We start from the raw sequence: 12,448 nt of genomic DNA, 5'->3' as shown, positions 1-12,448 counted from the left end.
GGGATGAACACACACTCTCTGTGACCGTGCACAGTGTGAGGAGGGCTCTGGTGAGGGTGAACACCAGGGACGCTGCAGGTCCAGATGGCAGATCTGGGCGAGTACTGGAGACCTGTGCGAACCACCCAGCTCCAGTGTTCACCACAATATTCAACCTCTCCCTGGCTGAGTCCGTGGTCCCCGCCTGCTTCAAGAGATCCACTATTGTCCCTGTGCCCAAGAATGCTTCTCCAGCATGTATGAATGACTACCGACGGTGGCCCTCACCTCGGTGGTCATGAAATGCTGAGAGGCTGATAAAGGACTACATCTGCGCCTTCCTCCCTTCCTCCATGGACCAAACAGATCCACGGATGATGCTGTCTCCCAGGTACTGCACCACACTCTCTCATCTGGACAGCCAGAGGGGGCTATGTGAGACTGCTGTTCATTGATTATAGTTCAGCTTTCAACACCATAGTCCCTCAGACTGGCCGGCAAGCTGATTGAGCTAGGACTGAACACCCCTGTGTGCTTGGATCCTGGACTTCCTGACCGCCAGGCCACAGGTGGTCAGGGTGGGCAGACACCTCAAACCCCTCACCCTGAACACAGGATCCCCCAGGTCAGCCCCTCAGCCCCCTCCCCGCTCACACACATGACTGTGTGGCCCAGGTTCAGCTCAACACCATCATCAAGTTTGGATGACGATGATGTGGTGGTGGTGATGATCTCTCCGAACACGGAAGGGCTACCCTGGGGAAGTTGCTGATCTTTCACTCTGGTGCGGGACAACAGCCTCATCATGAATGTCACCAAAACTAAGGAGCTGATTGTGGACTTTAGGAGGGTACAACAACAGAGACGTACTCACCACTGGGGATTATTAGGACTACTGGGAGAGGGTGAGGTGGTATAAATACCTGGGAGAGTCATCACCGAGGATCTGACATGGTCAACGAACACAGACACTCTGGTGAGAAAGGCAAAGCGCCTCTACCACCTCAGGCAGCTGAGGAAATTTAAAGTTTCCCAGAGGATCCTTCAGTCCTTCTACTCTGGAGCTGACAGGAAGCATCACAGCCTGGTTTGGCAACGCTCGACAGGGGACAGAGGCTCTGCAGGAGTAAGTGGCCTGGCTGGCACTACTGGAACCACACTCCCACCCTGCAGGACTTGTACACAGGAGGTGCAGAACCAGAGCCGGCAGGATCATGAAGGATCCTCACCACCCCAACAACAGACTGTTTCGAACAGAGAGACTGAGGGAGTTTCTTTCCTCAGGCCATCAGGACTGTGAACTCCGACCTCACCAGGACCCCACCCACACACACACTGCCCTTTTAGGCACACACACACACACACACTTACTGTAAATATTGTGTTGTTTTTATTGTAAATAGTGTGTTTTGTTGCACATTCCTGCTGAGCATTGCCACTTTCATTTCACTGCACACCCTGTGTGTGTATGTGACAAATAAAACATCTTGAATCTTGAATCTTGAAGGTCTAATACCCTGAGGAGGTACATCTTCCAGAGCAGATAAGGAGCCGGTACTCTGACGTTTCTTTCAACGCTGAAGGCAATGCATCAGGTACTGTTGGCAATGAAGCACCAGCCAATCAGTTCCTGATGCAGTATCATCCACATCAGAAAGTTCTTCCTTCGCCCCAACATCAGTACCGCGGCAGCAAAAGGTGAATAATTCCCAACACATTTTGATCCTACAATATCTCTTCCTGGTAAAAAAAAAATACTCATAAAACCAAGTCATTATTATTCTTTTCATGCTACGATAATTCAATCGCTATACTGTACAGTACACATGATTGTAAGTCAAGATGGCAGCAGCATCTGGAAAGAGAATGCATGCAAATTCAAAGTGGGCATGCATTATGAAAGAGCTGCAAGAGATGAGGCTGCACTTCAAAAGACTGTCGAAAATACTATTTTGTAAGTGGGGAAGGGGGGGATGCGAGAGGAGGAAGAGCAGACAGAGAGGGTGCCTGTGAAACACGCTTGTGTAATTGCAGTGACATCTTCATTGAGAGCCCTCCATCTCTTTCCTGTGGCTCCAAAGGGCGTCGCTGACGCCGGTCGATGGGGAGAGCAGCCGAGGCGCTGTGTTTAGCATAATCCCAGAGGCCATTGTGAGAGCAGCTACTGAACGACTCACAGTTGCCAGCTGAGATTTCACCAAAACGCAGCAGAACGCAAGGAGAAGGGGATGAGACAGGAAAAGCAGAGGTGGAGGAGGGGTGCACGTGGGCAAAGGACTCGGGCCTGAGACAGGAGGATTGAGGGGAGCACAAATGTAGATGTGTCAAATATAACGTTACATGGATGAGTAATATAAAGTATGGTATGTGGGTATAGCGCTGTGTTGGAGGGGGGTAGCAGGATGGTTGATCAGGGTGAGGGGGGGGGGGGGGGGGTATCTGTGTCGAGCGCAGCTTGCACAGCATCAAAGAGGCAACGTGTTTACTTCCAGGTGGACTGCACCTGTTGGCCCTCATTCAGCACTGTACTTTAATAAGACCCCGTGTCTTCTTTTAAACAAGCACCAACTGTTTTGACTTGTGATCGTGAGGCATGAACAGATTAAACAAAAGGGTGTCATGGCGACATCTCTTTTATTGTGCAATGATCATTACCTTAAGCTAGAGCGTGAAATCCTCTTTGATCACCATTTCACAAAGGCAGACAGTTTTGAGCCAATCTTTGGTAAACAATGTGTTCTCCTCCTGACATCTTACATTGTAGTTGTCATTATATGGTTTGGGATAAAGACACAGTTTCAGGGTTTATATTAACACTTTTTTAAGGCATATAAAACAAACTGCAGAATCTCTCCAGGTGATTGTGAGAATATAAAGCACCATCACAGTTGCCTGCAGAGATTACCCAGTCAGCCCTTAGATTCCACACACACACACACACACACACACACACACACACACACACACACACACACACACACACACACACACACACACACACACACACACACACACTTTGGGATATGACATTGAATTAAATTTATTTACTGGAGACTTACCCTCATCGTAACTAACCCTTTCCTCAAACCAAGTCTTAATCTTGATTCGTAACAATGTTTGTTATAAGGACATGCATTTGGGCCTTATTTTGTCTCAAAAAGGAAGTGAATCCCTAAAAGATGACTATATGAACTGATCAGAATAAAGACCCCCCCCCCCCCCCCCCAACGTTCCAAAAAGGTCCTGTGTTACCATGGCGACAAGGCCAAGGCACGTGCCTCCCTTTGTTGAGCAGTATCCTCCAGGGTCAGCTGCACATCCACTTAGAGGTCAGATGGCACCCAGGCCTCTCACTCGGGTCACCACTCACCAGCCCTCAGCCTTTGACCCCAACAAGCACTGAAACAAATTGAGAGATGAGGGGGAGAGGGGAGGCAAGATGGCCAAAATTACAACATATTTACTCAACAAATCTGCACGATCCCATGACAGTTTAGGATATCCTGATACGTGTGTGCATCTGTTGTGTTGCAGGCCTTTGGAGAGCAGATGAGCGCTGTAGTCCTGTGTGGACTGTGTGTACAGTACGGTGGAGAATCACGCCGCATGTTACAGTATGTCTCCCTCTTGTGGTGAAATACAATGTTTTGAAAGTGATTGCATGTGGATTCAGACTTGGAGTCAAAGTGTGGCAAAGAAATGCTGAAAATGGGGCAATATATTATATAAATAACCACAACACCCTAGTTTGATTCTAGTCAATTACCCTTGTTCCATGTCACCCCTTTTTTTCCATGTGTTTATTGTGTATATATATACAGGACTGTCTCAGAAAATTAGAATATTGTGATAAAGTTCTTTATTTCTAATGATAAAAAAAAAAAAAAAAATCATGCATTCTGGATTCATTACAAATCAACTGAAATATTGCAAGCCTTTTATTCTTTTAATATTGCTGATTATGGTTTACAGCTTAAGAAAACTCTAAAATCCTATCTCATAAAATTTTAATAATTCCTCAGACCAAGTAAAAAAAAGATTTATAACAGCTGAGTGTTTGTCATTAATTAGACAATTCAAGTGATTTGTTTATACCCTACTAGTATACTTTTTCATGATATTCTAATATTTAGAGATAGGATATTTGAGTTTTCGTTGCTGTAAACAGCAATGTATTAAAAAAAAAAAAAATTGCATAAATTTTTTTGTTTGATTGAAATGATCCAGATTATGACATTTTTGTTTTTTTAATTGCATTGCAGAAAATAAAGAACTTCATCACAATATTCTAATTTTCTGAGACAGTCCTGTATATATATATATATATACATACACTGTATGTGTGTGTGTTCATATATATATATTTTTTTAAATATATATATATGTATATGTTTATATATATATATATATATATGAGTGTGTGTGTGTGTCATATTTATGCTTTGAGATTTGTTGCACTGCTGTATCAACAATATGAGGCACAGATGCTACTGATTGGCCTTTTATTGTTGAGGTTTTTGAGTCACGTAATATGGATTTTAACAAAAAATGCTCCATGTAACATGTTGACACATTTATCATGGTCGTGCATACAGTCAACCTCACTGTGTTTAATTCACAAAACACTCTCAGCTAATGCAGTTTAACAGACGAGTTCATCCTTATGTCCACACAGTTTTGAAAGTCTTTCGCCAGAGGTGCAATCTTTTCCACTGGGCCTTGATGCACGTTGGGATATTCAGGTCATCGAGTTGCAAAGTGTTGCTCTGGCGTTGACAAAAGAAAAATCTTAAGTTTATTAAACGGAACAGGCTGACAGTCCACACTTTGTTAGGCAGTGAATGAACAGAGTGGTTTTGACAGGCCTAACCTCTTAAGCTTCGGGTCCCACTGAGCTCGGCACAGCTAGAGCTAAATGCCATCTGTCCCAACATCATGAGCCCCCCCCCCTCCCCAAACCCTGTCCCCCAATCCTACCCCCCACCAAAAAAAACGTTACCATAGAAATCGTGCAACACTGCTATTAAAGAAGAATATAAGATTATTCTACTCGTGTGATAGCATCTTCAGTAGAGCTCACCTTGCAGGCAAACATTTCAAAGCATTCCAGGTTGAACGCTTTTGCAAACAATAGATGTGCTTGTAATCTTGTAATCTTGTAATTTGAATTTTCATAAGGAAACATTAAAAATAGATATCTTGAAAGACTTCATTAAAAATAGCTGCGACTGCATTTCTACTGTAATTTGTTCGATGACCAAATAAATAAATAAACCCAAATGGTCTTGTTGTATTCTGCCTAACACCAGTCTTGGGTGTCAAGAGTCCTGCTGTTACACTCGAAACTGAAGAGCAGGACAGCCAGAGCACTGAAAGGGGAGGGAGCAAAGACTAAGAGGAATTAAATGGTCAATCTGAGCTGATACTGGTGACCCCTTAAAAGAGCCTTTGCTTTACTGACGACAAATAAGTCCCAAACAAAATAAGATGTTTGTTAAAGTTTTGATTGAGCAAATAATGCTCCTCAAACCCCACATTTGACCATGTATGGCTTTATGTAAGGAGAAATCCTGGGAAGGTCAAGATGCTCCTGCACATTACTGACACTGGCCACCTATTCAGACCCAACGCATTGTTTTCTTCAGTTAGGCCCTCACTGTGACTCATCAATGGCTAGTTCAAATTCAGTGTTGAACAAATTTGATTTACGCTTTACTGGCTTCCACATATAGCTCTGAACAATAAAATAATGATATCACCAGATGAACTTTAGTCTGCATCCTTTCACTGTGCTGTCTGCTTCGTTAGCTGTCATCTAATGTGAAGAGCAAAGACAACCTTTGTGCCCAGTAGCTTTAGCACTTCATTAAGGCCCTGGCCCTTCGCTATACAAGCAATTATCTTGCTCTAACAAAAAGACTGACGCATTGTATCAGTTGGAGGTACATTTATCAAAGGATGCCGATACAATAGACAGAGCTGCCCAAATTACGAAACAGGTCTGTAAGGGGCCTCCTGGTGAGCCATATTGTACTGTTTGTTGATGGTTCAGTTTGGACTGAATGACATGGGGTAAGATTTAAAAAGAAAACAGTGTGTGAGAGTGCATATAGAGAGATGCAATGTTCATGTATGATGTATGAGTCTATACATCTGAGTGCATGTTCAGCATGGTGTGCAAGGGTTGTGCGAGGGCGAGGGCGAGGTTGGGGTTGGGGTTGGGGTTGGGGTTGCGTATACGAAGCCATGCTGAGAAACACAGGCAACCCATAGACCTCTTGGTCAAAGGCTAAAAACAATTGGGATCTCCATGAACTGATGTGACATGTGTATTTGTTCAAGCCTTTCCGTTGGAGGGGAGGTGAAAGAAAAAAAGTGCTCTAAGAAAGAGAGGGAAAGAGGGATGAGGACGGGGCACAATGTATTTGAGTAGAAGTCAGCAAACTGCAACAGTACAAGCAAGTTATGCCCCGTGAACTAGACGGACAATGAGAAGCACATGAAAACAAATAGAAAGTGTACCATATGTGTTCATTGTTCAGTGATTTGTATTGTGTTACATTTCCCAGATGTTTGTTAGTGGATGAGTAATCTTAAAAGCTGCAACAAGTGGTCGATTGGTTGAAGTCCATTTTTAAAGCGAAAACACTAAACATTATCTGAGGGGAGGATTCGCAGCTTATCTCTTTGATGTCACTCTACAGAGATTATCTTTGTTTTTTGGAATGTTGGTTGGACAAAACAAGACATTTGGAAACATCATTTTGGACATTTTAAAATAATATATAAATATATCTTACATTTTACAGTCAAGTGATTAATCGAGGAAAGAATCCGCTGCATCATATGAAACACTTCCCTGTCGTGCTATGGAGACCGTTAATGATTTGCTAGTCGTTTGGTGTGGGACTGGCTGCCCATTCAGCCCCTGCATTGCAGTCTCAGATGAAATGGGCCGGTAGCACATCAGACGACTGACCGTCCTGGCCATATTTACATCCCATCTCAGTTATTGGACCCATAATTCCTCCACACATCTCTTCAATCTTATATCACCCACACATACACACACGGCTGAGTACAATTATAATTTGATATGCCCCAGTGTATCAGCCACCCGAGCAATTTTCTGCCATTTAAATGTGAATTTATGTCTCATGTAAATGAGTGCGGAGTCGATTTAGGCCCAGTGGACGACTGGCCGGTTCCAAGGGAACATTACGTTAATGTCTTTGGACATTTCAAGGTCCCGTTCATTACCTTGATTTAACTGACGGCACCGGCATTGAATGAGGCCTTGCTATCTCATCAAATACAGTATCACCAAATCATATATGAAGTAGCATCTCATTTTTGCAAAGCTTAACAGGGAACAATAGAATGGGAACTCAAAGCATCTCCTATAATTAAAAAAATTACAAATATGGGCCACATTTATGAAATAGTTCCCTCGATGAACCTTAACTCTATTCAGTTTGGTGGTATGATTATTTAAGACTCTTGAAAACACATGGAACAAAACATATAGCATTTCAGCAATCTTTAGAATCAACTTCCCTTTCTAAATTCGACTTGCTCTTGATAATGTCGGGTCATGTTCAAGAGGTTTCACTGATGAAGACTCTGCTCTGCTCCATTCTGAGCCGAAGGAAAACACCAGTTTCAGTCGTGAGGTGAGTTACACTGCACCATCGTGTGGATTACCTTCTGTGTGTGCTGGATGCTCTCGAAGGCATAGCACAACAGGGGTGTACACTTTATAACTTGCAGAACCGACCAACAGAAGGAACATGCTTATCAATGTCGTTTTTTAATGACTGCTGAATTATGGGTTTGTGGTTAAGTCGTTACTTAAGTGTAGTTTCAGTTCCATTAATGAGGCTGTATAATTATTTGATGTTTCTTTAAATGGCATATTTTCAATTGTGAGAATAAAACCCTTGACAAAACATTGAAATTAGTGCATGTTTCACAGGGTCAGTTATTGAATGTTTTATTGGCCGCATCCCAACATAGCAAGCAGTAATGTGTGACCTTTACAAAGAGCATTTCTTGACAAGCCGGGCCCTGCATCACTTCAGTAAGACCCCAAACACATCTGTAGGTGTCTTTATAGACACTTTCCAATACAGCTTAATATTCCTTTCCTTTGATAAACTTTGCCCTATTTTATTTTCAACTACTCAATACATTTCAAGAGGCCAAACAAGTGTGTTTCAACACTTCAGTTAGTTCAGGAGATAAATATGAAGTGAACCTTTCAGCTGATCAAACTGTCCGAAAGACAAGACCTTGACCGCATGATCAATCACCTGCTCTTATCACCACAACAACCAGTCCACCTGCTGATTATCACACGCGCTCTCCAAAACCGTCGCCCGCAGCACACTCACCCTCGTGGCTTATCCAAAGCCCAAGGTTCATCTATCAAGTACAGCTGGCTTTGGCCCATACCATAGAGCTATACTTAATTTGTGTTTTTACATGTTGTACATAATTAAAAACAGCAAATGAGGGAGTTTTTTAGATCATATAAATGACCTAATTAGATAAATGTAAAAGGTAAAACCCATAGGAAGAATGTGTATAGTGACCATATAAGGACAAAAGAAAAGAGTAGTTCATATTGGATGAGGTGCACGCAGAGTTCTCTAACACCTGACATCAGGTACATGCAGGGACACAAGATGTCAAGCAGCCATGGAGACCCCTTGTTGTGAGATTAATAAAAGGCTTACAGTAGTTTCAGCAAGGGAAGGGTCTTCGATAACATATGTTGTACTCCTACCGTTATTTCAAGACAAGCCACGAACATTACGGACTTCCTTCTGTGCATATTTTACTGCGACTAAAGCATAAAGTCTGAATAGAAGGATTGTACAATTTATAAGTTACACCATAAAATGTCACCTCTTGTCAGTTTAAAAAGACATGGCAGCGCACAAATCTGAGTTAAGATGCAGGGTAAAGACTAAGTCCAGAAAAATGCAGTGTTGCAGGTAAAATGCTGTGTAATTCCAGCCCAGAGAAAGGACTTAAGGGACCAGGAAAAAAGCAATGCGGCTCACCATGCATTTGTGATTGATGGTCTCCGTCTGTGCAATAGCTGACTGAGCAACATGTACATCTCTCTTGTTCACACATTTAATGGCATGCATACATCCTATAGTGTGCCTATGCACCACAAACCCAGATATGTAATGTGCATGTAAAGTAATACACGTCAGGAGCATCGTGGTGGTTCATTTGGTGGAGGAACATACCATGCAAGCACGACGTCCCGGTTCAGAGTCCGACCTGGGATCTTTGTGCACGTCTTCTTTCATCCTCCGTCCCGTCGCTTCTTTCTCCCTTCACGCTGCACTGTTGAATCAAAAAGGAAAAACAGAGGCAGACGATCTGAAATGATAAAATTCCTTAAAGAATGTTCCTGTGTACTTTGTTGGTAGTATGGATCAGCAATACTGCATACTGTATGAGCATATTCCACCCCAATCGTTGATCCTGTCACATCTCTGTTGTCTGGTGCCAAGACATGTCTGGTCTGGCTTTTGGCCAGGCTGGGCTGGTCGCCACCACGGCCCCAGCAGCCGAGCAGGCAGGCCGAGCTTAATGCTGACACATCAGCCAGGGAGAGCAGACCTCTGGGAGACGCTGAAACATCAGCACAGCACCATTTCAGATTTACAAGGAGGGGCACACGTTCTCATCTGCAGTAGAATTGAAGTTAGTGTGGCCGTATCATTGGGGGAAATTGTTTTAATAGCACCCCGTAAAATGGAGGAATGATTACTTGTATTTAAAAAAAATTTAAAACCCTGAGAGGCCGAGACAATGATTATTTGCATAAGATTGTGTAAATTAACTAACGAGGCCACACATCTACAAATAGACCTAAAATCAATTCATATAAAGGCATCATACAACAATTATTACAATTATTCCCTCATAAGAAAAACATATCAAAACATTGATTTAGTCCTCGTGTTCAGACTTTCACACAAAATGCAAAATGGTATTAAGGGTGGAGCATGAGGGTAACAACATAACCAGTTTACATATAGCCAGTTCACAGAGTCCATATATATTTGAAAAACTGGTAATATGGTTCAAATGATATGATAATATATATATATATAAAGTCATATCATAGTTTCTCTTAAATAAACAAACACTTAAGGCAGGATAAAAAAGATAACAGAACACTTGATTCCTGCAAAGAGAATATCTTTTCTTTATTTACTGGTATTGGGAATCGGCATGGAAATGGACTGATCAACGAAATCATTTGCAAACGTGGATGTCATTTACAAACATTACTCAGGATCGTATTCAAATGACTGCATAATAAATGTATTAAATATCGCAAAGGAAGGTTACAAACACAATTGGAATTCCAATGTTATTTTTGTTCACATTTATATGATCATAATGGCTGTCTTTTGTGTTTAGTAAACCATGCAAATGAGATTGGCAAAAGCGTACATGTGCCATCGATATGCACAGATATAACCATCTGATTGATGATGCAAACCTTCTCTCTATTGCCTTGTTTGTGACCTCTGACTCCTCACCCTTCAAGGGGTTAAACTTATTACCCTTTGACTCGTGTGACCTCTGCTGTGAAAGGAGCTAGATTGAAGGATGACCACAGCTTTGGTCCAATTGGCCACTCTCTGACCAAACTGTGGCCAGAGGGCTGACCATCCCAACCCTAGAGGGATGTGACCCTGGCCCTGCCACACGCTCTGTGGATAATACTATTAACAGGTCAATATAAGCTTAAAAAGGGGGGGGGGGGGGGGGGGGGAGAACACTGCTTTAACCTAAATGATGAGCAGAAGAAAAAGGATGAGGGGAGATATTGTGGAAGGAACCGATTTCCAGGAGGAATTTTTAGGTTGTTTGTCAGGTCTATTTAAACAAATGGTCACCAAATTTATGTCCAAACAAGGATGTAATGACCTGGACATATTTTGAGTACTACTGATAGACAATAAGAGGAGAACTGTCCTGAAAACTTCAACATTGTTAAAAAATAGATATGGTCTTTACGTATCCTGAGCAAACAACCAAAAGCTAAGGCAGGAAACCAAATGTCTTATTAGTTCTAGAAATTCCCGAGTTGGACAAATGCAAAATAAGGCAAACAATTTAGCCGAGTCATCCCGGTAAATATGTCAGATATAATGAAATGGACAGTACATATAGAATTATAACACTTTTATAACTTGTATAAATAAAATGTCCATAGCACATATTTGAATCAATATATTAGAGACTATTGTTCCAGTAATTCCATCTCTAGTGTATCAGCAGAAGAGGGGTGTATTAGGTGTTCCCCATGCTAGACATGTGCTCTCCCCCACTCACTTCCCCAGACTATTAGACATCTCCCTTATTTCTCTCTAACCAATATTCTAGTTTGGCCTTTACACATTTTTATGTGACACACACATCTACATTTAATGATGAAAAGATCAATTTGGAGCATAGCCACAACTCTGACTTAGTTCCACTCTTTCACAGCCACCATCATCACTACCACACCCAGAAAAAGTGTAAAACTTCACTTTTATTGTAAAAATGCTGCTATGTATTTATAGTGGACTTGAGGCGACTCAACCCCAAACATGACGAATACACATCTGATTGGCAGTACACAGAGCATTAATAATGCGCTTTGTCTCCCTCCACCCTGAAGAGTTGAGCGGCAATACAGATAAAATACAAGACTAAACAATACAACAAGCGACCCCCATAACATTAGTTTTGAATAAAGCATCACATAATAACACAATCGAGGTGAAACGCATGTAGCTGATATAATCCACTCTACTAAAGTTGTCAGACCAGCTGTTACAGTAGAGCTTGTAAACAACCATGCAGTCGCACATGTCATCTCCCACAAACATGTGGCTCACAGATTACTCCGAACAATGAGGGGAATAAATCTTCGAGCAAAGAAGGAGAAACAGCAAACCCAAGAAAACTGAAAAAGAATTGGGATATATGACATAAACGAGAAAGAAACAAATGGAAATAGTACCTTCTAAAGCATCCATGTGATGAGAGAAGGGTGGGACACCTGCAGAACCACGCATGGTCTATCCAGCTCTTCAGCGACTGCTCCCTCACAGAGCAGAGTGTGTGTATGAGCCACAGAGAGAGTATGTGTGTGTGTGTGTGTGTGTGTGGCTGAGGGAGGGGATCCTACCCCTCCTCCTTAGGACTGTGCCTCCTTACAGGATGGAGGGGTAGGTGGGGCCACTGCAATAAAGCAAACACACACACACATATTTGGCTATGGCTGTGATGTCCTCGCTTCTCTCGTTCTTTCCCGCCACCACAATTCAATCTTTCAGTCTCTTTCCAAGACTTGCTCTCTGCTTCATTACCTCGGCGACTTGCTCTCACTCCTCTAGCCTTGTCTGTCTGCATGGCTCTTACACTCTCCCTCCACATTTCA

General features: G+C 42.4%; 1 long non-coding RNA gene across 1 annotated transcript; it reads right to left on the bottom strand.

The window, feature by feature from the left end:
• Positions 1-3,248: 3,248 nt before the first annotated feature.
• LOC130207308 (uncharacterized) lies at positions 3,249-12,092 on the bottom strand. The gene is made up of 4 exons (XR_008834270.1): positions 12,029-12,092; positions 9,452-9,633; positions 9,243-9,342; positions 3,249-3,378 (listed from the first exon to the last, which is right to left on the bottom strand). It is a non-coding gene; the product is annotated as an uncharacterized LOC130207308 (long non-coding RNA).
• Positions 12,093-12,448: the final 356 nt, after the last annotated feature.

This window comes from Pseudoliparis swirei, chromosome 17 (assembly GCF_029220125.1).
Source record: "Pseudoliparis swirei isolate HS2019 ecotype Mariana Trench chromosome 17, NWPU_hadal_v1, whole genome shotgun sequence".
NCBI lineage: Eukaryota > Metazoa > Chordata > Actinopteri > Perciformes > Liparidae > Pseudoliparis > Pseudoliparis swirei.
The sequence above is the reverse complement of the archived record's forward strand: the minus strand, read 5'-3'. Positions and strand labels throughout refer to the sequence as shown.